This window comes from Danio aesculapii, chromosome 9 (assembly GCF_903798145.1).
Source record: "Danio aesculapii chromosome 9, fDanAes4.1, whole genome shotgun sequence".
Taxonomy (NCBI): Eukaryota; Metazoa; Chordata; class Actinopteri; order Cypriniformes; family Danionidae; genus Danio; species Danio aesculapii.
The window spans coordinates 21,626,662-21,651,781 of record NC_079443.1 but is presented as its reverse complement, the minus strand read 5'-3'; the positions used below and the strand labels follow the sequence as shown (position 1 = coordinate 21,651,781).

At 34.8% G+C, this 25,120-nt stretch overlaps 1 protein-coding gene across 1 annotated transcript in view; it reads right to left on the bottom strand.

The window, feature by feature from the left end:
* Nucleotides 1–24,769, bottom strand: part of thsd7ba (thrombospondin, type I, domain containing 7Ba) — a 402,582-nt gene extending 377,813 nt beyond the window's left edge. Inside the window, exon 1 of the mRNA XM_056465204.1 lies at nucleotides 24,683–24,769. The gene's annotated coding sequence lies outside the window, so the exon portion shown is untranslated. The remainder of the gene's footprint in view (nucleotides 1–24,682) is intronic.
* Between the last annotated feature and the right edge of the window lie 351 nt (nucleotides 24,770–25,120).

Below are 25,120 nucleotides of genomic sequence, written 5' to 3'. Positions count from 1 at the left end.
CTAGCAATGGATCCTGCTTTCACAATATTGTGAAGACGCTGCCTTTGATCTCTAGAACTAATGCCGAGGGCTTTATACTCGTGAAACCCGTCTCTGCTCTGTTCTGTAGCTACCGATATTTTGCTATCCCAGTTGCTATTTATACAGAGCAACTCTGCCAGCTAAAATAGCATTCCCATGTGGCTTTATGATAGCCTCCCGCTTTCTGCACTTACCCTGTAAGTAAAAATTAGGGATGCATAGTGCAATATATAGCTGCAAATGGCCATACCAACACATTTTTTTCTTCACATATTTCTGCAAACACCCCGAAGACCTTGGAAATGACACAAGTTCCCAGATTTCTTGGCACGAGAAATTTGGCTGGGAAGCAAGAGAGAGCAGGCAGCGATAGTCATTATTTCATTGTTTGTAGGCAGGCTGTGTGTTAATTAGATGCAAGGCGCAGCAAATGTTAAGGAGGATGTTAAGAGCCATCACCGGGCACAAGCAGCCTGAAGTAATGATCTACCAGGGGAGAATTTCCAGGGCAAATTGGGAAAAAGTGTATTTTAAAAAGGCCCACAATGAGCGAACGAGAGTGACTGCAGACTTCTGAGAGCGTGCAATAGGGGATCGACCTGAAAACATCCAGGTTTTGCGAGGCAGACAGCTTAATGCGATCACCGCAAACAAATGTTGCTCACCGCGGTTGGTCCGCGTATCTCTAGAGAAGCTGCTTCGCATCTGCCAGACTCCAAAAAACTGCAAGTCATTTTCTCGTTTTGCAGATATAACTCGAGTCCCCTCAGTGGACAGAGCGCTATCTGGATCTGACAAGTGTTCTGAAGCTAAACTGAACAACTAAACACATTTTCTTGCGCTTGAAATGTGCAGGTAAGGACACGCGTGGTGGTGAGAATAAAGATAGTTGGCATGCAAGAAGTGTCTCGGGTTTTTTGGTCAGGACAGCACCCAAAGGAATCAGTCCACTCTGAGAAAATTCACAATAGAGGCCTCTTATTCCCTCAAGTCTTATCTCTTTAAGTTCTTAGACTGAACGGTTGTCTGTCATTTCTGTACTGAGTCTGGAAGGGTGAAGATGCAAAGGAGGACACAAACCTGACAGGGATTAGGAACTTCAGAGGAACAGGGCTAATGGAGGGCTGTAGATGGAGACAAAGAAGGAAGCATTAAATGAGTGTGTGTCTGTGTCAGGTTTTGACTACTTTGTGGGGAATAAAGGTTCCCACAAGGGCACTAAAACTTGAAATTGGCTAATGCAGCACTTTCCTCAAATGATTTAACCACACAAAACAATGCCTTGGTAAAAAAAAATCAAGAGGTTGAGTTTTAGACATGAAATGCCATTAGCTCAACATACATTGCTAAATGATCAATGGAGAAATCAATAAGAGAAGTCAATAAAAATGTGGGTGTGTGGGTGTACAGGAATAACAGGGCAACACAGCAGGATGATGCCTTCGAGTAGGACTGGGCAATATATATATATATATATATATATATATATATATATATATATATATATATATATATATTGTTTTCTAGTTTTTTTTATTATTATTTGTCAACTTAAAAATGTAATTTAAATAAAATATAGGCTATATATCAAATAGAGCCTATATGTTCAGAAATAATTTTCTTTTTTGTTTTCTTTTTTTAAAGCTTAATATTTATTGGGCATGCTCACAACTTGTAGATTTTTCTTGGTTTACTTGGTCCAGACCAAAAGGGAATTTGATGCATTAAGACCTGTAATAATGTCATTTTAAAGACTGAATTCTGAATTCTTCCATCACAAACATACACACACACACACACACACACACACACAAAGATCTGCCAATAGAGAAATGCAATTGTGACACCTGTACTAAACATTAATGAGCAATGTGCAGTCTGCCCATTTTAAGGTCACATCTTGTGACATCATTACCCGTTTTTGCTTATATTTCAGATTTCAAACAAACCATGTCAAAGTTCACACAGCTAAAAATGTGCTGTTCAATTTAGGCAAGGCAAGGCAAGTTTATTTAAATAGCACATTTCATACACAATGGTAATTTAAAGTGGGTTACATAAACAAGAAAAAAAGAAACAAGAAAATAAAAATGATTAAAATAATAAAAAAAAAGATTAAAACAGATTAAAATGCATTACAACAGGTTATAAAAGAATGAAAAAGAAAAGACATAATAAGTTAAGTTAAAAGTAACATCTCGCACTGCATTTTTCCTATTATTTGGTGTATCAGGTTTCCTTTTTTCTTCTTTTTTTATAATACAACAGTTATGGTCATTATATAGTATACAGAATGTAAATAGTTAATCATGTGTACTGTCTATGTGTACTGTGTTTGACACTGTATTTATCAATACAAGGCTGTTTTGATGCGTTTAACAGTCATCCTTGAAAGTTTTTAATATTTAGATTTTATTTTAAATGTATGACAATTTATACGAATGTATTATATCATCTTTGTGTCAAATTACAAAAACCGAGTTACCGCTTACGCGAGGTGTTTGCAATGCAGCGTCTATGGGGCTCAGAGTAAATTAGTCGTTATTCTCTCCTCTAGCTGCCGTCATTAGTCTCACACAATTTTTCCCCTTTTTCTGAAAGTCTTGATAACACCATCGTGGCATTTTTCTTTTATTATTTCAGCAAATAGGATTGTAAAAACAGTATTTGTTGTACATGAATTCACTATGCTCTAAGTTTACCCAACTATGATGACTTCTGCTGCTGAGAAACCCGGATATGTGAAAAATTTCAGATTTCTATAGAAAATATTAAAAAATCTAGAATTCTATGCAAGAATTTCCATCTGACTTTGCGATATATATTGCAATATGAAAACAATTTAACCAGATGGCTTGAATAGCTGTATTTGTGAAAAAGAAATCATTAATTTAGATTGATTGGGTTGATTGGGTTTGCGATTTTGTAAATCATGTATAAAAAAATAATAAACAAATTGCCAGCAAGAATAATTATAATAGAGCTAAGAAAAAAGTTAAATATACAGTGCTTTATGATTTTTCTGAGAGTAAAACAGTGTTCAGATACAAAAAAGAAACAATGTAATGTAAAAAACACTGTATAGTCTTCATTGTATTTATAATTTAGTAAAACTATTCTTCATTAAAGTTACAAATGTTTTACATTATTGTGCCCGAATGCTCTACACTTTCTTGAAATGCCTTTAAAACAAGTTTCACTCTGTTATGGTTTCACTTTGCAATGACTCCACAAATTTCATGTATTCTCAATTCAGGGTATCTGCAGATATCATAATGTCAAATTTAAGACTTTTAAAGACCTTTTTAAGACCATTAGGTCTATATCTCATCATCAAAAACCTATATCTCAACATCAAAACCTATATCTCAACATTAAAAACACGCATACACATAAAATGATAAATCACAAAATTGCAGAATTAAACAAATTGTAAAATAAATGTATTCAAATTGAACAGTACTAAAGACAGGTTAGATGCACCATTGAACTACAGAAAAAACAAACAAACATCTTAAGGCTAGCGCCGAATTGTGCACCACACCTAACGGACGAGGCTTTTATACTTGACGCGTTCGCCGTTGTGATATTCTTTGACACAACACGGGGCGGTCAAATAAACTGACCGTAAAGTCAGACAAATAAACAGAGAAGAGAAAAGTTTATGGAACTACGTCATGTCATTAATATCATTAATATCATTAATTACCATTTTTAAACTCATTTTTTTATTATTTTTATAATTTATTTTAATGATTATAAAGATTTTTATAACCATTCAAGATTTTTAAATCCAACTTTGATGCATCACTTGCTATTGTTCATATCTCAGACAGTTCTACCTAATAAAGTTAAATATTAATGGCATCAGAACATGGGCTGCTCAACAAATATATATTTTTATTATGGCAAGAATAAAAGCAAAAAAAAAATTACACTTATGAAAAAAATACTGACTTTTTTTTAACCCACTCAACAATTCACACATTACTCCCTGGCTAGTTTCTGTCCTCTACTTATAAGCTAAATAGGCAATAATGGTCCAACATTCCTGACCATTATCACCAATAAAGCCTAGAAATTGGGTTGTATATTGTAAACTGATATTCCATTCATCAAAGAAATAATTTGTTACTTAATTTTAGTTTGTAACTATTAAATTGTTTTAAATTCTAAATTGTAACATATACATCAGTGTAAAACCTATGAATGGTGGAAAAACATATTCTGTTATATTAAACCCACCTGGGTCTCCACTTTTGCATGGCCTCTTTTTTTTTTAACAAACTTATCCCTCAGGTTTTTCCAAACTTTTTGCTGTTGCAATTTCTAGGCATAAATTATTGGTCATTTGGTTCTTCCTATGATCACGCATGGACGGACTCTGTTTCAGACAAAATCTTTTTCAGACAAAAAGTGTATCCTATTCAAATCAAACGCGGTGGCTCACTAACTGTTCACCTGAATCTCAAAACATTTTGTGAGCTCCGCCAGCTGAAATCATGTCACGCGCACCCAAAGGGAACCTCTGTAAAAACAGCGATGATGTCACATTCGCCGCGCGCACTGAGATCAATAACAGAAAGCTGATTGGCTATTGCATGTTGGTCTCATTTGTAGTTGTAATACTGCAAATTACATTTGGACTAGTGAAATAAAGAACTACAACACCACTAAAACCAAGCAACAACAACAACAAAAGAATTTAAATGAGCATTAGATGTAGTATTACATGGACATCGGAAAAAATAAAACCTGTGTGAAAATATTTAGGACCTAGAACAGCGAATTTAAAACTTTTTAAGGCCTAAAATTTAGATTTTGTTTATTTTAGACTTTTTAAGACTTTCTAAGACCTGTGGAAAGCCTGTCAATTGTTGATTTCAACTCAAAATTGCATATACTGGGATGTTGCAGACACACACATTGTGATATCGATGCTGAAATGATATATCGTGCAGCCCTAATTCCTATAGAAATATATCTATTTTTTAAATCAGTATCACATCCCTTAACACTTAAAGTCTGCTTGAAATCAAAATTTACAATGTTTTTTTTTTTTGCTAACTCTCAGTGTTCTTCTTAATGATTATTCAGTGCAAGTTAACCCATGAAAAAAAAATGTTTGTTTTGGTTATCTTAAATGAAAGTCTGACCATTTGCTTCCATATTTATATTGGCTGTCTTTCTTTTGACGTCAATCTGAGGCCGTCCATGGCAACTGCATATACCCTCTCTTAGGCCCAATCAAAATTCTATTTTTGTACCCCTACCCCTTCAAAATTTACCCCTTTCTTACCCCTTGGTTTTGAGTGTGGTCCTGAAAAATCTTCATTTGAAGGACTATTCACCCCTTCCCCTTAGCCCTACGCCTTCAAGCTAAAGAGAATAGGGACACCCCTACCCCTTGGCGTGCACACGAAAAATGAGGGGTAGAGGGAAGGGCTAATTAGTAGAATTGGGATTGGGCCGTAAAGTTATTTTTGTTGTGAGGGAATGATGAGCAAAAGGAAAGCTACACCCCCTCCTCAATATTCCGTTTTAGTTGGAAGTATATCAACATACTTGATACAAACAAGTCAAAACAACTTCTGGTTCACACAGACTTTAAGCTTTTTTTGCATGTATAATTGCAATGTTTGCTAATATTTGACTTTCAAAAAGAAGTTTAAAAGAAAAAAAACTTAAATGTTGCAGTTTTGAGACACGGCCAGTGAAAAACTTCAGTTCCATCTTGGGATGTGTATCAATTAAATACTTGTGTCAAAAGCAAATGGTATTGATCATAAAACGTTGTTCGCTGTGAATGCTGACTTATCAATTTATGCAGCAATAAATCTTGACAGAAAACACTAATCATTTAGCTGGCAGGCCTGCACAATCAAATAGCATTCTATCTGCTTTTCAGAAACCACACACACACACAAATCATCAAATAAACACTCAACCCAATAATTTACACTTATTCCATTAGCTGTTGTGGGGAGGCCTAAAAAGAAAGAGATATGACATTGGCCAACATTTCTGATCCTATTCAGGCCATAATCACTGAAGCGCACACACCGCTGTGATTGCATGATGGAAAAAAATGGAAACTGGTTGTTGATAATGGTAATACACGCATCTGTACGTGGGTGTTCTTCTGTTTACACATAATTATGGACTGCCAAAACTGGCAGTTAATAATATGGGTAATTAACAGATGCTAAGATATATAGCAGCCAGATAGACATTAAAAAGACTAACTGCCTTTGCTGGAGCCTGACTATGGAGATTTCTCTTCTCTGGTACTCCAACACTGTTTCCTAGCTGTATCTACACAAACACATCGGTAAAGCCTGATTCAATGACACCAAACATGAAATATTAAACATAAAACTGAGAAATGCTTCATCTTAAAATACTAGACCTGTTTAGGAGAAAGCAAAGAAAGGCAGGAGGAAAGAAAGAAAGAAAGAAAGAAAGATGTTTTTATTCAGCAAAAATGCAGTAAATTTGTCAAAAAGAATTACATAATAATAATAATTATTATTATTATTATTATTATTATTATTATTATTATTATTATTATTATTATTATTATTATTATTATTATTATTATTATTATCGTTATTACTATTATTATTGGGCGACACTGTCACAGCAAGGTTGCTGGTTCGAGCCTCGGCTGCGTTAGTTGCCATTTTTCCGTTGTGGAGTTTGCATGTTCTCCCCATGTTTGTGTGGGTTTCCTCCGGGTGCTCCAGTTTACCCCACAGTCCAAAGACATGTGGTACAGGTGAATTGAGTAAGCTAAAATTTTCCGTGTATGTGTGTCAATGAGTGTGCATGGATGATTCCCAGTACTGGGTTGCAGCTGGAAGAGCATCCACTGCTAAAAACATATGCTGGATAAGTTGGCGGTTCATTTCGCTGTGGCGACCCCAGATTAATAAAGGGACTAAGCCGAAAAGAAAATGAATGAATGAATTATTATTATAAAGTATTAATAAAATTATAATAATAATAATAATAAAAGAATTGCATATTTATAATATTAATAATTATTATTATTCTGTTTACACAGCATAATTTTGTAATTATTTTTATTATTATTATAATTACGTTTTTATTTATAATAATAATAATAATAATTATTATTATTATAAATAAAAACGTAATTATAATAATAATAAAAATAATTACAAAATAATAATAGTAATACTACTACTACTACTAATAATAATAATAATAATAATAATAATAATAATAATAGTTATCATTATTGTTATGATTATTATTATTATTATTAAAATTAAATAGTAATAATAATAATAATAATAATAATAATAATTACATAATTATGAGAAATATTATTATTATTATTATTATTATTATTATTATTATTATAAAAATAAAAAGTAATTATAATAATAAAAAAGGAATTACATAATAATAATTATTAATATTATTATTACTAGTAGTAGTAGTAGTAGTATTAATTTAACAAAAATAACAATAACATTTATAACAACAAACTACATATATTTATATTATAATAACTAAATTTCACACTGAACTTTTTAACATAATCAAATAATCCTGAAAAAAATATTAATTCCAATTTACAATAAATAAACAAACAAATAAATAAATAACCAGAGCATATTTAAACTGACAATATTAGTATTAATATATATATTTTGAGAATAGAGATACAGAGACATAATAAATTACATTTTAAAAAGAAAACCACAATCTCACTGTTAATTACAGTTTTTGTTTGTATGCACGTACAACATAACAGCTTTGTTTTATCAAAAGTTCAACAGATTAATCTTTAACATTTAAAGCATGCAGGACCTTCATATGTCTTCATAATTTTGATTTATGTTTCTTGTCAACAAAACCAAAAGGCTCAATCTTTAAAAGGCTACAATATGGTGCCAAAGTAATACAATTAAATTGCTGATTTGTGTTTTGAAGATTAGAGAAGACAATTCATTGTGTTTCAGACTTAAAAACAAAACAAGAAAAAATAAAGAAATCTGTGGAGTTATTGTATCACTACTGCAAAAGACAAAATAGCCTCCAGAAGCGTCAAGCAATAACATTCCCCGGATGTTAAATCCACACAATACTGACAAGCTTAAAGATGCATTCATCCTGCTTCCAAAAGCGTTTCGACACTAACATCACTTGCGGCTCCCAACAAGATCAAGTGCTCAGGGATGAAAAGCAATTAGACAATAAATGAGAATGTGCTAGAATGCAAGCGCTCAAAATGATTATTCTCTGAGCATCAGGGAGCGCTGTTGAGTGTCTATGATCCAGAACTAATAGAGGTTATGGACACACAGTGCCGAGCGCATAAAGGTGACTCTCCCAAGTGTCATGCCTGCTGAATGCGGTGTCAGTCAGTCAGAGATGTAACAAGCGTCAGTCATTTCACTTCATTAATGGACTTATTATTTACCCACTGACAATTCAAACTCTCTACTTGTACTTTTTTGTTTTCCATAGCTCTACTACATATCCATTAATCTATTTAGTATATGTGGAAATAAAATGTAATAGTGAGATTTTGATTTGACAATAATAATGTGTATATTGTGTTGAATGTTTTGTATATGTAAGTGGTGTTAGAGGGGCCAGCACGGGAGCGCTCAACCTGTGGTCTATGTGGGTCCTAACGTCTCAGTATATTGATCAGGACTCTATACTGCTCAGTAAGCACCGTCTTTCGGATGAGACATTAAACCGAGTTCCAGACTCTCTGTGGTCGTTAAAAATCTCACATATCCTAATCAGCTGGTGTGTGGTGTGCTGTCTGGCACAATATGGCTGCCGTCACATCATCCAGGTGGATGCTGCACACTGGTGGTGGATAAGGAGATTCCCCCCACTGTGTAAAGCGCTTTGAATCTCTAGAAAAGCGCTATATAAATGTAAGGAATTATTATTATTATTAATAATATTATTATATTGTCCCACAATAATCGTATAAGATTTAATTTTTTCAATGGAATTTCACAAAGTGCTTACATTCTGTGTGAACATTCTGTTGAATTAGCTGTAAATAGTGCTTAGCGATTTTACTAGGAATTTATTTATTTATTTATTATTATTTTTAACAGTTGTACATTCGCTATTATACATTGTAAAAAAATATTTCAGCCTTTTTAGTTGAATCAAATGAACTTTTGTAGTCATCTCAACTTACATCAATCGAACTGGCTAAAAATATTAAGGTAAACTTTCAACCCAGGCTCATTCTGAAAACGTACCGCTTTATACATTTCTGGAGAGCACTAAATATGTCCCAAAAGCTACGTTTTTTGCAGTTTTTGTTTTCACAAATCCACCAGAGGCTGCAGTGTACGCTTTCTGAGATCTCAAGTTTCTCTCGCAAGTGCCATTCACACCTGCTGTTCTCACGTAAATCCACCAGAGGGCACTGTTGACTCACTGATCTCCTCATCCTTCCCTAAACCCAACCAATAGTGTTTTCAAAAGCGCTGATTGACCCGCCCACCCACTTCCCTAAATCCAAACGAGAGTTTTAAAAAGCAATCCAGAAAAAGAAAAGCCCTCGCATGATTACCATGTTTTCAGATGTTACTACAGTCTCACCCAGTTATTTACTTACTGTCATGTTCAATTCCTCTCTGCTTCTCAAGTCCACCAATGTACATGGCGAGCTAACTGGACAAACCGGTAACAGTGGGAAAGTTGTCCATGCGGATATAAGTGGTAAGCTGGTAAGCGCAAAATGGAACAGTGTCGTACCGTCCTATAGCGTTCATTTTAAAAACGAAATGCAGCCATATCTCTGGCTACATAATTCACGATCTCCAGAAATGTATATAGGGCTGCGTTTTCAGAATAAGCCTATGTAGTAAACTTTGTTTGAATAAAAAATATTTGAAACCTGATTAACGCCTTAAAATACGTTAACATAAAAACATTAGTTGACATTAGTTGGATTTTGTCATATTTTTTACAGTGTACTCACATTTAAAAACAGAAAGAAAGCAAGGAAAAAGGACAGAGTATACCTTTATGAGCTTATTTTGGCACACACACTTTGTTTGCTGGATTACTGCGCCACCACATCGCCCCTACTTTTTATTTTATAAGTATTGGGCCATGTATTTAGACTTTTAATTGTACTTTTAATTGTGTAAATGTATCAGTATCTTTGACTTGAGCATCATTTTAACCATGAATGAATGAATTATGGGATTTCTGCTCAGGTCTGGACATCCCTGAACCAATAAGACTGCCCCGAGAGATCGCATCACCACCCGCTGTGGCATTAGCATGTCGGCGTCTAGTGGTGGAGGAGGAAAAAATAGTGTAATTGAAACGTGTGGCCAGACTGCAGATCTAGTCATGCTGCTCTGCTCTCCTGGGTAATTGCTAGCCAGACACCTAGAAGAGACACAGATCCACACCAGTACCTCACACTCTCTCACATGCACACTATTATTCTGCTCCTGGCCAAGAGAGATGACTTGACGACAGCTACTGTACCTCCTGAGGCAACGTGAAACCCAATAAGCGACCAATTTGGACATTCATTTGTGTTTTCTTTTTTTATCATCGAATGAAACATGGTGGGACTTATTTTCCAACCCAATTTATATATCTAGCAAGAAAAAAAAGAATATATATATATATATATATATATATATATATATATATATATATATATATATATATATATATATATATATATATATATATATATATAGATAGATATATAATTATACAACCGTTAAGTCTGGTTCTGGAATCTGATTGGCTGATATCCATGCGATATTCTGCAATAACATCACTCGTACTGCCTCCTCACACTTCTGAATTACTTCGCCCACACAGAGTGACAGTAGATAAATAGACTCACTACAGGTTGACAAATATTGCAGCTGTTGGACAACATAATGTACTTTTGAGGCTTTTTTAGGCAATAATGTAGTTGTTTAGATTGCAACTATGTTGTTTATTTATAGGCATAGTCCCTATTTTAAATACTTATAATTTCAGAGATTCAGCTAGTCGGTGGCCATCAGCCTGTCATACCACATAGAGCAAAGAAGGTTGCACCACAAGATGGTGTCAAAGACTGCATAAAGTCCTTAGAGGAGAAAAACTTTTCTTTTCATATTTCAAACTGTACAGCTGATCAAATAATTACAAAACAGGTAAGTTACATTCTAAGTCAATCTCTCTTGTGTATTTTAGTGCTGTATTTAAACCATAGTAATCTGGTAGTGTTTGCTTTGCTTTTGCTTTTTCGGGTTAATTATTGTGATCTCACAATTGCAACAGAGAAGTACTGGGAAATGTCACTAGACTGCTGGCATTTCATGCCGTTCAGCCTTATAATCATAAAATATGAACAAAATAACCATATAAAATTTGTCATCACTTTAGACATTACACTAAAGAATCATTCAAATACTAGCTCTGAAGTGATGTTTGTGAATTAGTAACGGCTTCTGCTGTTCTGACGTCAGCTGCAGATGTGAATGAAAGTAGTTCCTCATGCAAAAGCATTTTTGAGACTCTGTGTTTGGTTTTCTTTATTATATACAAGAGTATGCCATTGAACGGTTGTATAAATGCAATATCACCCTTGTAGCAGTGCAATATGGCTGTATATCATCACTGGTAGGATACTAAGTCTCTCGGCCTGTGGCCTCAATCCTATGCATGCCTCCCACCAGTGACAATATACAGCCATATCGCACTGCTACTCGTGTGATATTGCTCATATACGTGTATTTAAATTGGTGTTGAATGAGAGAGATATGTAACAATTTGTGTAGTGCACTTCATATTATTCGCTAGTTTGAGTTTCACTTTAAATGTGTTTACATTTGATTTTTAAAGTACATGTTAATTGTGAATGCCACTATATGTTTCATACTTATATTTGTTCAATTATTTATTTTTCTTAGATCTAAAAACTAGTGCAGGATTTGTAGGAACTAAAATACATTCATGTATAAAAAATGTTTGTTTATTTTATGTAGGGCTATGTATAGTATATCTAAATGCACGGCTGCAAATATTTATTTATTTTATTTTAATTATTTAATAATAATAATAATAATAATAATAATAATAATAATAATAATAATAATAATAATAATAATTATTATTATTATTATTATTATTATTATTATTATTATTATTATTATTTTATATTGTTTTATTTGTTAATTATTTAATAATAATAATAATTATTATTATTATTATTATTATTATTGCTATTATTATTATTATTGCTATTATTATTATTATTGCTAATATTCTTATTTATTTTGTTATATTATTTTATTATAATATTTCATTGTATTATTTCTCATTTGATTTCATGAACAGAACTGAAGAAGCAGATTGCTAAACTAACACTTCATAGTTCTAATACAGGGGTTATTTAAATTCCATATTTCATTAAGAAAAATAAGTATTTTTTCAAGAATGTCACAGTTTACATGACGATTAATTTCTTTCCTATTTCATGGATTCATCATTTTATTAGGTAACATTAGCTTTTATATAAAAATATGCAGATATATTACTATGAATGTCAGATGATGTTAGCTTAATACATGATACATTAGCCGGATACATGAGATTCTCAAAGATTCTCCATAAATTATGGAAAATGTATGTGAAATGTCAAAAAATAATATTAGGATAATATTGGTAATTACTATTAAAATAACAAAAAGGAAAGATATCCCATCAACTTCATACAAAGCTAATATTTTGGTTGAACAACCTTTCTACTCATTTCTTACTAAATAAATATAAAAAACAAAAACATATTGCAGAGGTGTTCAAACTTAAAAATATCTAGTAGACTTAATATCTTATAAAGAGAGTCCTTGGCATCAAAAAAAGTAATAACTCTGCTCTGAACTGTGTAAAAATAACTTGTTTTCATAAAATCAATTTTTAATTAAACAGTGCTAATTTTATTGATTCCTTGTAATAAATCAATTATAGCTTCTTTTTTTAAATCACATTTTCCAATATTTTGCTTTTATTTCTTTAATGAGTTTGACTTAATGATTTCTGGGCTTCATTCTGCTTTTAGGAGTTTAGTTGCTGCTTTAAAAATAAAAAATACAGACAAAAAAAAATCATTCTGATATCTTAGCCTTTCTGGATGCATTGAGTCTAAGACATCAGACCCCCCACCCCCAAAAAAAGTGATGATTTTTAAAAATTGGCGAATCCTAGTAGGTTCTCAGAAATTAATCGTTATGTCACGCATAAACTAAAAGGCTGCACACTGCACCCATACTGTACACTGGCTGCAGGCTGTGTCACATATCTATCATTTAAAAGAGGTTGACCTTCATTTTATCTGTCTGTGCCTCGTGTGATCTGCCGGTCAGAGGGCATGATGGGAACTGGGTATCTGTAGTCCCCATGCCTGCAATGTTAATGTTGCTTCAGGCAGCCCCCTCAGCCTAGACTGACACACACCCACAGTAAAGGCTCTGCTATCAATTATACAGACTGAGCGACAGCCGATAACACGCCGGACAACCCGACCTATACATCAGAAGAAAGAGACACCTGCAGGAGAGAAGAGAGCATTTAAATGCAGCCTAGTGTGTTTACTGTAAAGAGCAGGAGATTGTGATGTCCTGAGTAATCTGAGCAGGAAATTGGGTTTGATAAACAAATAATGTAGGGATGTGTTGATGGATGGATAAAAGCAGCATTCAGTAGTGGCGTTAAATATAACACTTAGTTCCGGTGCTTGAATCTGATGTACAGTCTAACAGTACGGGAACTCTTCACTGATTTCGGTATACTGTGTGACTGACTAACAGCCAATTCTGTTTTAGATCATGTAAAGTTGAAGTGAATGGCAAACGCAATCTAAATGTAAAAATAGGGAATTGAAAATTATAACAATTAAACGTCACTTTAGCTCTTCAGATCTTTCTAACGTTTTTAGCATTACAAATATGCACACTCATATTTGGCCATATATTCAATTATTTGGGCCCCTAAATAGACAATCAATCACCAAAGCCCCAAAACAGTTAATTAATTGGATAATCGCAAGTATTTCTTCAACAATTAATCTTCAGCTAAATGTCATAATCATGACAGCCCTAACCCAACCAACTTACTACCTTAACAAACCAACCAACCAAGTGTTAAATGTCCCATGAATAAAGTTTTTTTTATATGTATCAGTATGTTAGTTTTAAGGATATCTATAAACTAGTGTGCTACAAAACAATGACAAAATTTGCATAATATATATAAACCTGATATAAACATCAAAAGCTTCCAGTTCATCACTCTGCCACCACCTAAATGAATCAAAAACGTTTTCACGTCACCTCATGCTTCAGTTTCTAATCAAATCTTGACCAATCAAATGCTTTGCAGTGTCTGACATGCCCTGCATCCTTTAAGATGCTTCTCGTTTGCTTTATATTTGAAGCACTCGAGTGCAATAACTGGCAGAGCTGTGAGAAAACAAAATGCGATTGGTTGTTGTTGTTTTTTTTAGTAGAGGAGCTACTCTACACTTAAAAAAATGACTCAAAGATGATTCCTTGGATTTACTAATTTTTTTTTTAAGTTAAGGGGTTGTAAACTATTTATTTGGGCTGAATTTAAACAAACGAATTAGGTTGAACATTACTCAATTTAGTTTGCTTGTTTAAATTCAACTCAATTAAATTGTTTGCAACAGTTTTGCAGACATTTTTTTTCAGTGTATCAGAACACGTTAAACATCGAGTTAAAAAAAAACTTCCATTTCAAAGCACTTGACAGGACCTTTAAACAACAGCAGATAAAATCTGAAAGTAAATATATGGAACAAAACAGCATACATTAAATGTCTAATATTTTCCAATTATGAGCAATTAATAAATCAACCTGAGTGTCAAAAAAACAACACAATCTAAAAATAGAAAACATTAAACATCCACTAGTGTACTGAACTAAATTATAAAAACATCAAAACACTCAATCCACTTAAAAACCAACCTACTAGCTAACTAACTAACTCAAATAAATAAATATTAAACAATGACAAGCTCCTGCCGATTCAAATGTTATCACTCAATTGAATGGGTGTTCTCAGTGGTTATCAGCTGATAGATTTGGGCCAGTAGTGGCCTACTGGTAGGCTCAGAGGGCTGTTATCATACATACGCATGGTTAATAGTGTATATAGATCACATACGGCTGCTGCTGAAAGTTAACGAGAATTATTTATATTATGTATTAAATTTCCCATGATTGTATTTTATTAACGTCTAACCCTACCCCAACCCTAAACCCAATCATCACAGTAATGTAAAAACAGATTTGGATCTGGAGTCTTCTCTATTAGTATAGCTGATAACGCCCATACAATTGAGTGATAACATTCAAAGCGGATGCGAACTCAATATAAAAAATAAAATAGAGAACATATAAATACAAATTTGATTTCCAATTTTATTCGATACTGAAGTGAACATAATAATGCCCAATCAACCAACTCACTTATTAAACAACCAACCCACTCTCTGATCAACCAACCAATTTACTCACTCACTTACTCACTCACAAACCAATCAATAATTAAAAATAAAAACAAATGAATAAACAAAAGTTGAAAACTAAAATGAGTTATTTAAGTGCTCTCAATATTATAATGTATAGATTTAATTTGCATTACTCACATTTTGATACACTATACCAACTAAGTATAACAAATTATAATGTACAGTATATGCTCAATATTGGACTTCAGTCAATATCTGATATGCAGAAATTTTAGTCAAATATGGGATTTTTAGTTACCATAGGCTACGGCTTCTGACAACTACATCAAATCAGACGTCTTGTTGTTTTTATGAGACCAGTTAATGCTTAATTCATTCTTAAATAGAATTAATTTAATGTTATTTGTTTGTTATAACTGCATTTCTGTATCTGGATGATAATTTTATTATAAGCCAGTAATAGCCGAGTTAATGAATGTTCTAAGAATATTGGGAATCCCTAAAAAAAATTGCAATCTTATAAATATTAGAGGTTGCACTACATTACACTAAACATATATATTCAGCCCGTTCTTACTGTAGATGTCACACAATAAAATTATTTTCAATTTTTTATTTAAATACATTTTTTAATTTAATTAAATTAGTTTATTTAATTTCAGGCCATATGAACAGCATTAAACCACTTACTGTACCTAAAAAAAATAATAAATTAATTTTTATGTTGTATTAAAATTGTGTTTTTATTTTGAGATTTTTCTGAAGATTGTTTTGAAATATAAATTTTAAGTACATTCTGTTTGCATAAAATTAACAAACAAATAAATAGAAAACATGACACGGTGGCTCAGAGGATAACACTGTTGCCTCACAGCAAGAAGGTCGCTTATTTGAGTCTCGGCTCAGTTGGCATTTCTGTGTGGAGTTTGCATGTTCTCCCAGTGTTCCTGTGGGGCTCCGGTTTCTCCCAAAGTCCAAAGACTTGTGGTATAGGTGAACTGAATAAACTAAATTGGCCGTGGTGTATGAGTGTGTCTGAGTGTGTAAAGATGTTCCCAGTACTGGGTTGCAGCTGGATCCACTGTGTAAAAAATATGCTGGATAAGTTGGTGGTTCATTCCACTGTGATGACCCCTGATGATTAAAGGGACTAAGGCGAATGAAAGTGAATAACTGAATAAATAAAAAACAATTTTTGTACAGGCCTAGCATCCTAAGTGTTTCCGACACAGCCAAGCATTATATCGATGAGTTCTACACAAGCAAATCCCCTTCACATTTTCTTCATAAAACTCTTCAGGCTTCAGAGAAATTATCCCATCTTGCAGATTTATGAGACAGCTGGGGGTAATATATCTTCACATCAGTAGGTTTCATTTAAAATGATAAAGCAATCTGTACCTTGTACGCACTACAGAGGGAGGAAGCCATTAAAATGCACAGAAATCAGCCTGGTCAGTTCAGCTGTCATTGACAAATAGCTTTCCACATGCCTATTCCCTGCTTTTGTGTCGGCTAAAGCATCCATGCACAGATCCATTACAGAGAGACCTGAATATGTATGTACCAAGCCTTCGTCTTCCTTTCATCATCGTACGGTAACAAGCAGAGCTCTGATTCACAGACACACATACACACACACACACACACACACACACACACACACACAAAAAGACCTTACGAGCTGCCTTTTTAGTTTGCATAGAAAAAAGCAAGCCTTTCAGTTCAAAGATGTCCTCTACTGGTCAACATCATCCTTCAGAAACACAATTAATCGCTGCATTCATTTCGCTCGCTCTGTTTCAGTTCCTAATGTTACTTCAGACTCCTTAAAAACAAGTCAGTGAGGTTCAGACGCCATAAACAAGCTCCCAGAAGACAAACAGAGCACTCAAACTGCATCAAGAAACTGTGGCGTGAAGAAAAAACTTGCCATTTCCTGCTTTCTGATGAGTCCACACTTATTCGTACTTACTCTTCAACATGCTCAAATTGTAAAGGTCATCTGAAGTTAGGCAGACTCACACGGAGGAGAAGAAATACTCAAGCAAAGTGGGTTCCGTAATCACCATCATTTTCATAATACTGCATACTTTTCCAAAGATGCCTCCTACAGACACTTCAGTAAAAACGCTGACAGACTTGATGGATTTACAGTCGGTTTTCTATAGCAGTGTTTCTCAACAAGTTGGCTTTGTAACAAATGTACAAAGTACCTCAAGATGATTTCTCATACTTTTAAATGCATTTTAACACTTGATTTGTTTACAACCATTAAAACAGGCAAGGAAATTAACATTTGGTATACACTACCTGACAAAAGTCTTGTCACCTATCCAAGTTTTAGGAACAACCAATAATAACTTGACTTCTAGTTGATCATGTGGTATCAGAAGTGGCTTATATGAAACGCAAAACCATTTACCAAAATAAAATATGATCATGCCATGATGTTTAATTCTTTAATTGGGACAGTAAGGTCTGACTTTGCTTAGAAAAAAGCACTTAACAGAAATAATGTACAGTATAGACTCCCATGAGCTTGGACGACTGCATCCATACATCTCTGCAATGACTCAAATAACGTATTAATAAAGTCATCTGGAATGGCAAAAAGCGTTCTTGCAGGACTCCCAGAGTTCATCAAGATTATTTGGATTGAGCTTCAATGCGTTCTCTTTTATCTTACCTCAGACATGCTCAATAATGTTCATATCTGGTGACTGGACTGGCCAATCCTGGAGCACCTTGACCTTCTTGCTTTCAGGAACTTTGATGTGGAGGCTGAAGTATGAGAAGGAGTGCTATCCTGCTGAAGAATTTGCCCTCTCATGGGGTTTGTAATGTAATGGGCAGCACAAATGTCTTGAAACCTCAGGCTGTTGATGTTGCCATCCACTCTGCAGATCTCTTGCACACCCCCATACTGAATGTAACCCCAAACCATGATTTTTCCTTCACCAAACTTGACTGATTTCTATGAGAATCTTTGGTCTATGCTAGTTCCAACAGTCCTTCTGCAGTATTTGTGATGATTCAACAGATGATTAATCTGAAGAAAAAAATTGACCTTCTGCCACTTTTACAAATGATCAACTAGAAGTCAAGTTATTATTCTTTTGCTCTTACAACTGGGATCAACAACAAGACTTTTGTCAGGTAGTGAAGTCTTTACTTTTATTTAACCTCAACCTTTTTTTTATTCACATTTAAGTCTTATAATTCCAAATGCAAGAATTTTACATTTCTAAACATGTATCATGAATCATTGCTGCCACCAAATGATACAAATAAAAGCTTATTAAAAAAGTGCTAAACAAAACTTCTGAATTGCAACATATAAACTTGATTACAAGAAAAAAGGGTCACTTTACTTTAAGGTATTAGCAAACAATTAACGAAGACTTTTAATTCAAGAAACTACTAATTAGCTGCTTATAAATAGTAATATTTGGGTTAATGTATTGGGTAGAATTAGGGATGTAGAAAAATATCATGCTTTTTTAGAACTAATAAACAACCAAACAACCAATATTTTAATGATAGGCAGGTAATAAGGCAGTAGTTAATAGGGGGCATTGGTACTTAAACTAAATAGTTACCTAAAAATAAAAAATTTGATTCACAACTTTTATCAAATGTGAGCTTACAAACTTTCATGAACTTCTGACTTACAAAGTAATTCTAGTGTAGTATATACACATACATTCTGTTCTGTTGTACACACAAAACTGCAAAAGTCTTATGGCCTTCGATATTTTTGTGGACAATCGAGGCCTTGGAGACAAAAGTTTGCCAAAGGACATATTCACAAACAACTGCAAATGTTCTCTCAACATTTCACTCTTGTCTTGTCCTCAACTGACTGCTGTAATTTCCAGATGAAGAACTGTGATGTTTAAGAGAAGCAACTAAGGAAGAAGCGCCTGATCGGATGACTGATAGAGTAAACGCTTCAATCGATAAACACTGGAGAAGGGGCGCAACACTGTTTGCACAGAAGCCAGATGGAGAAAGCTGTTGAAACCTCATACGGGTTGAAATCATGTTCCGGGCCACCAGGGACACATCGTTTTTATCTGCGAGGGAGGGGGGGTGGTGAGGGCTCCGGCTTTCCTGGCATTCCTCGCCCATTACCGACTCACAGAGGAACCTGTCTGCCAAGACCTTAAACGCTCCAATACATCTCAGAGATATGCGTGCGGAGATGTGTTCAGCATTTAATTCGAGCATTAATCAATGGCTTTCATCAACAGACGAATGAGTCTTTGGGTGTCATGAACAAGCAATGGTGGAGGATAAAAAAAAAGTAAAAAAACAACAGCTGGTTTCCACGTGAGGTGCATTTCAATGAAATTACAGCAGACTTTTGTATTAAGACAGAACGCTTGACCGAACACTGTCTTGTTTCATTGTTTCATGCTTTGTTGTAACTTCAATCACCTTGTCCGCGCAGCAGCACAGGGTGGAAATCACCCTGATATGGGTCAGCAAGCGTGAAAAAACTCGGATTTGTTCCAAAACTTGATGTTTTACCTTTACCAGAAGAGGTGATGTTCAATTAACAGACAAAGGCACAAGACATGCAGTGGTTCTTGTGCAGATAATTAATTCTTAAGACTCTCCAAAGGGAAAAAGACATTTTGAGTGCACTGGCAGAAATGATGGTACAAAATAGGGCTGCACAGGTTATCATTTCAGCATCGATATTGCAATGTATGCATCCGCAATAGTCACATCACTTAGACATGCAATGCTGAGTTAGGATTATATTTGAGCAAAACACAAGAGATTAAAGTATTCAGGCACAAGACGTTTAATAAAGAATGGTTTTATTATATTATTTTTACAATAAAGAGTCTGCAGCATACTATTTACATTTATATATGCAAAAGGATGCACTGCTTATTTCACTTTTTTGCTTTATTGTATTTATCTATGCTTGTAATTTGTTTATTACACTTTATGCATGATTCACTTTCCTTACAGAATCATGTCAATCAATCTAAATTTGATTAAATACTAAAAATCTAAAAAATACATTTGGTAACACTTTAGGGAGCAATGCTCACTATTAAATAATTGCTTATTAGCGTCCATGTTATTGAGATATTGGCTGTTTATTAGTACTTATAAGCTAAATATGCTGCATGATGCTACATCTGTAACCCGTTATCTAAACCACCTTATCTATTAATAAAGAGCAAATATAGAGTTTATTGAAGCAAAAGTCATAGTTAATGGTTTTCTAATAGCGAGAGGTAAACGTTAAAATTAAGCGTGACTATAAATTCTTTCCAAATAGTGCTATTCAATCTTTTGGTGAAATTGTACAGTATGTCACAATATACAGTTAAAGTCAGAATTATTAGCCCCTCTGATTTATTAGCCTTCCTGTTTTTTCCCCAATTTCTGTTTAATGGAGAGAAGATTTTTTTTCAACACATTTCTAAACATAATAGTTTTAATAACTCATTTCTAATAACTGATTTATTTTATCTTTGTCATGATGACAGTAAATAATATTTGACTAGATATTTTTCAAGACACTTCTATACAGCTTAAAGTGACATTTAAAGGCTTAACTAGGTTAATTAGGTTTACTAGGCAGGTTAGGGTAATTAGGCAATTATTGTATAACGATGGTTTCTTCTGTAGACTATCGAAAATATATATATAGCTTAAAGGGGCTAATAATTTTGACCTTAAAATGGTTTTTAAAAAATTAAAAACTGCTTTTATTCTATCCAAAATAACACAAATAAGACTTTCTCCAGAAGAAAAAAATATTATCAGACATACTGTGAAAATTTCCTTGATCTATTAAACATCATTTGGGAAATATTTAAAAAAAGAAAAAAAATCAAAGGGAGCTAATAATTCCAACTTCAACTATATATCGCAGAAAAATAAAATATCGCAATGTCAAATTTTTCCAATATCCTGCAGCCCTAGTACAAAAGATGTCATTGGAGCAGTACCTTTTCAAAAAGGTACACTTTTGTGATTTTTAGGTACTAAAGTGTACTTTAAAGGCACCAATTTGAAACCGTAAAGTACAAATGTGTACCTCTTGAAAAGGTGCTGCCCAAGTGGAAGCTTTTGTACCTTTATATTTGAGAGAGTGAAAAGCTATAAAGCAAATGTGGACAGCACAATTGGGGGAAACTAATAAGATCTGTGAGTGTTTCAGCTATTAAAAATTAAAGAAGTGAAAATTAAAAAGGAAAATGCAGAGAACAGAACGTAATTTTCTTGTTTTTTTTCCACAGAAAGCATCAATAAAATAGATCCATATTAAAACTTGAACCGAGAATTTTTACTCAGTAAACATCATTCATCATTATCCATGCATGTCACTACTGAGCAACTATCAGTCAAAGTATGGGGTTGTTTTTGAAATAAATATTTAATGCTAAGGCTGCATTTATTTGTTGAAATTAGTCTTCAGTGTCACAAAATAATATTTTACATGCTGATATCCTGCTCAAAAATATTATCATTATTGTTAAAAAAATATATATATGTTTAATACAATTGTGAAAACATGAAATATTTATTTCTTTATATATATATATATATATATATATATATATATATATATATATATATATATATATATATATATATATATATATATATATATATATATATATATATATATATATATTAGATTTCATCTTAACCATTAGCCACTCACTGCAGTGGTGCAGTGGGTAGCAATGTCGCCTCACAGCAAGAAGGTTGCTGGTTCGATCCTTGGCCGGGTCAGTTGTCATTTCTGTGTGGAGTCTGTAAGTGTCCCTGTGTTGGTGTGGGTTTCCCCCACAAGACCAAACAAACGCGCTATAGATGAATTGGGTAAGCTAAATTGTCCGTAGTGTATGTGTGTGAATAGGAGTGTATGGGTGTTTCCTCTCTGGAAGGGCATCCGCAGCGTAAAACATTTGCTGGATAAGTTGGTGGTTCATTCCACTGTGGCGACCCCAGATTAATAAAGGGACCAAAAAAATTGAATGAATGAATGAATGTTTCTTCTTCAAAATGAAATTTGGATTATGTTGAAATCATTGCCATGAAATAGCAAACACTGGTTAGTTGTCTCAAACTGTGCCAAATTTTACCATGTCAAAACCTCTCCTTCAATTCCACAAGTTGTGCAGGGTCTAATTCTCCTGAGAAGCAGAAAACTTGAGATACGATCTCTGTTTTATCTCACTATTCTCTAGGTGACACAATTGAGAGAGCTCACTGATGATTTTTTTCCTTCCTACAGACTGTGCTCTACACACTAACAACTAGACCGTTCCCAGTATAATCACCAAGCAGTCTACACCACAAATCACCCTCTTGCATTGCAGACTTTGTAGACTATAAGGAAAGTGCTCTAGTTTTATACTGACTGGTTCTCAGTGTTGACAATGTGTTAGACTGATTCACAGCCTGTTGCCACACAGTCGGGCCCTGAGCTCTCCATCTTATATATTTGAACGATTCAAGCCTGAGAATATGCATCAGTCCACACACTGCCATTACTCGGCCCGACAGTCACACCTGAGACACTTCGAGTGCAGACGGAAGACGCAGAGCTCCTCATTTTCAGCTTTAATTCACAATAGGATCCACAATGGAAAACAAATGGTGCGAATGGACGTATATCCTCCAACTCTACGAGACAGGAGAGCTCAGCTGTGCTTGGTTAATCACAGTTAGAGATGGCTCTCAGGAGACGAGCGACGTCTACATCCCGGCTGAAAGTCTTGCAGATAGAGACGATGATCAAACGTCTGATGGTTGACACTGATTAAGGTGAAACTCTGCCGCAGAACGCACGGCGTCGCCGGTATAAATGAAATATAAGACACGCGTACATTACTTATGGAGGGTGCGGACCAGCAAATGGAGCTATTTTCAGTGGCGAGTTGAATTTATTTATTCATCAGAGAAGGAGACTGTGTGAAAAAGATTACTAAAGTATTGACTTTAGTGTCTATTTGTAGTTCCAGTTGCCTCAGCCAATTCAGCCTTGCTGCAAATTCCACCAAATCTAATTTGCATGTAAAAAAAAATCTCCCAAATTTCCCCTTAAGGGGAAAAAAAAGAAACTAATTCCAAAGTCGCATTCAAATGCAATACAAACTCTATGCACAAGCATCTCCATGTGTCAACTTGAGTAAATACCACAAAGCAAATTCTCATCTAATATTTTGAAGTAAAACTTCCCAAGGATGGTACTCTGGAGAAAATGGGGCCAAATGCAATGCAGGTAATAGATTGTGAGGCTTTCATCTGAGTTCCTACATCAAGTATGAATAATACTTTATCATCCTCTTCTCAAAGTAGGGCAGGTAAGCGTCAGTGAGTCATGGAAGTTCAAAGACGTACTTCAGCATCCAACTCGTGGGACAAAAATATCGCTACAAAACAACAACAGCCCACAACATATCTGCTGATCTGTAAAAATTTGGCAGCATTGACGCTCCGTGCATTGACAGTAACAACTAATGACAGCTTCGGTCTGCTTTGAAAAACAGCCTGCAGTAGACGCACACCTTCTCACATTATCGTCTGCTTCACACATAATGGATTTGATCAGTCCAAGCACACACACACACATACACACACGCACGCACACCCCCCTGCCTTCAACAAAAAGATTCAGGGGCTGGGACCCTGGATTGAGCGAGAGCCGCCGGGCACCAAACAGCATTTATTATAGTCGGGAGAAAGATAAAACATGCTGAATGCAGTGCAAATCTCACAGCTGTCGTTTCAACTTCGGGGACTGCAGCACCTAAACGCCAATTTACCTGGCATGCTCCGGACTACCTGAACTGTTTTTTTTCCAAGACCACACAAAGTGTCTCGATTCATTTGGATTCCTCCTTTATTTATAATTCATGCACTGGGGAACGGCGGATCTCAAAGCTGCCGCTGTGACTCCATCCTCTCGTCTCGTATCAAAGTTTCCATAAAATCAGCTCTGAGCCACGGCACTTATATAAGAAGCTCCTCAGTTTCTCTGAGTGTGCCTCCATCAGCGGAAACTCGCATATAACTCGCGCAAAATAGCAATTTAATGAGCATTCTTTACTAATCTACAGGCATTAGGCAATGTAAAATGCAAGTCTTACCTAGACTGATGCTTCCAGCTGACAACCTGCGAAAGCGGGCGGGAGGGTAAGAACGTGTGCGTTCGGGAGAGAGAGTGGAGACAGCGACTGCCGATGTGACAGCGCACAGCTCATTGCGCTCTTTTCACCGAGGGTGCTTGAGCTTGCGGAGGTGGTCCCTCTCACTCCTGTGACATCTGCTTCTCTCTTTAAACTCATTGGCTAAGAGGGATGATTCCTATTTAGCCAGCCCTGCTCCCCTTAAGTAACCCCCTCCCCTTCCAAACAATCCCTCTCTCGCTCGCTCCCTCTCCGCATCTTTTCTCTTCCCTTCATGTTCTTTTCCTCATTTTCATCTCAATCCCGGTTCGGCACACGCTCGCTAGCCTCTCATTGAAGAGCAAGCGCTATTGTTTGGGTCCCTTTTTCACTGCCTGTCTGCATCTATAAGTGTCTTTT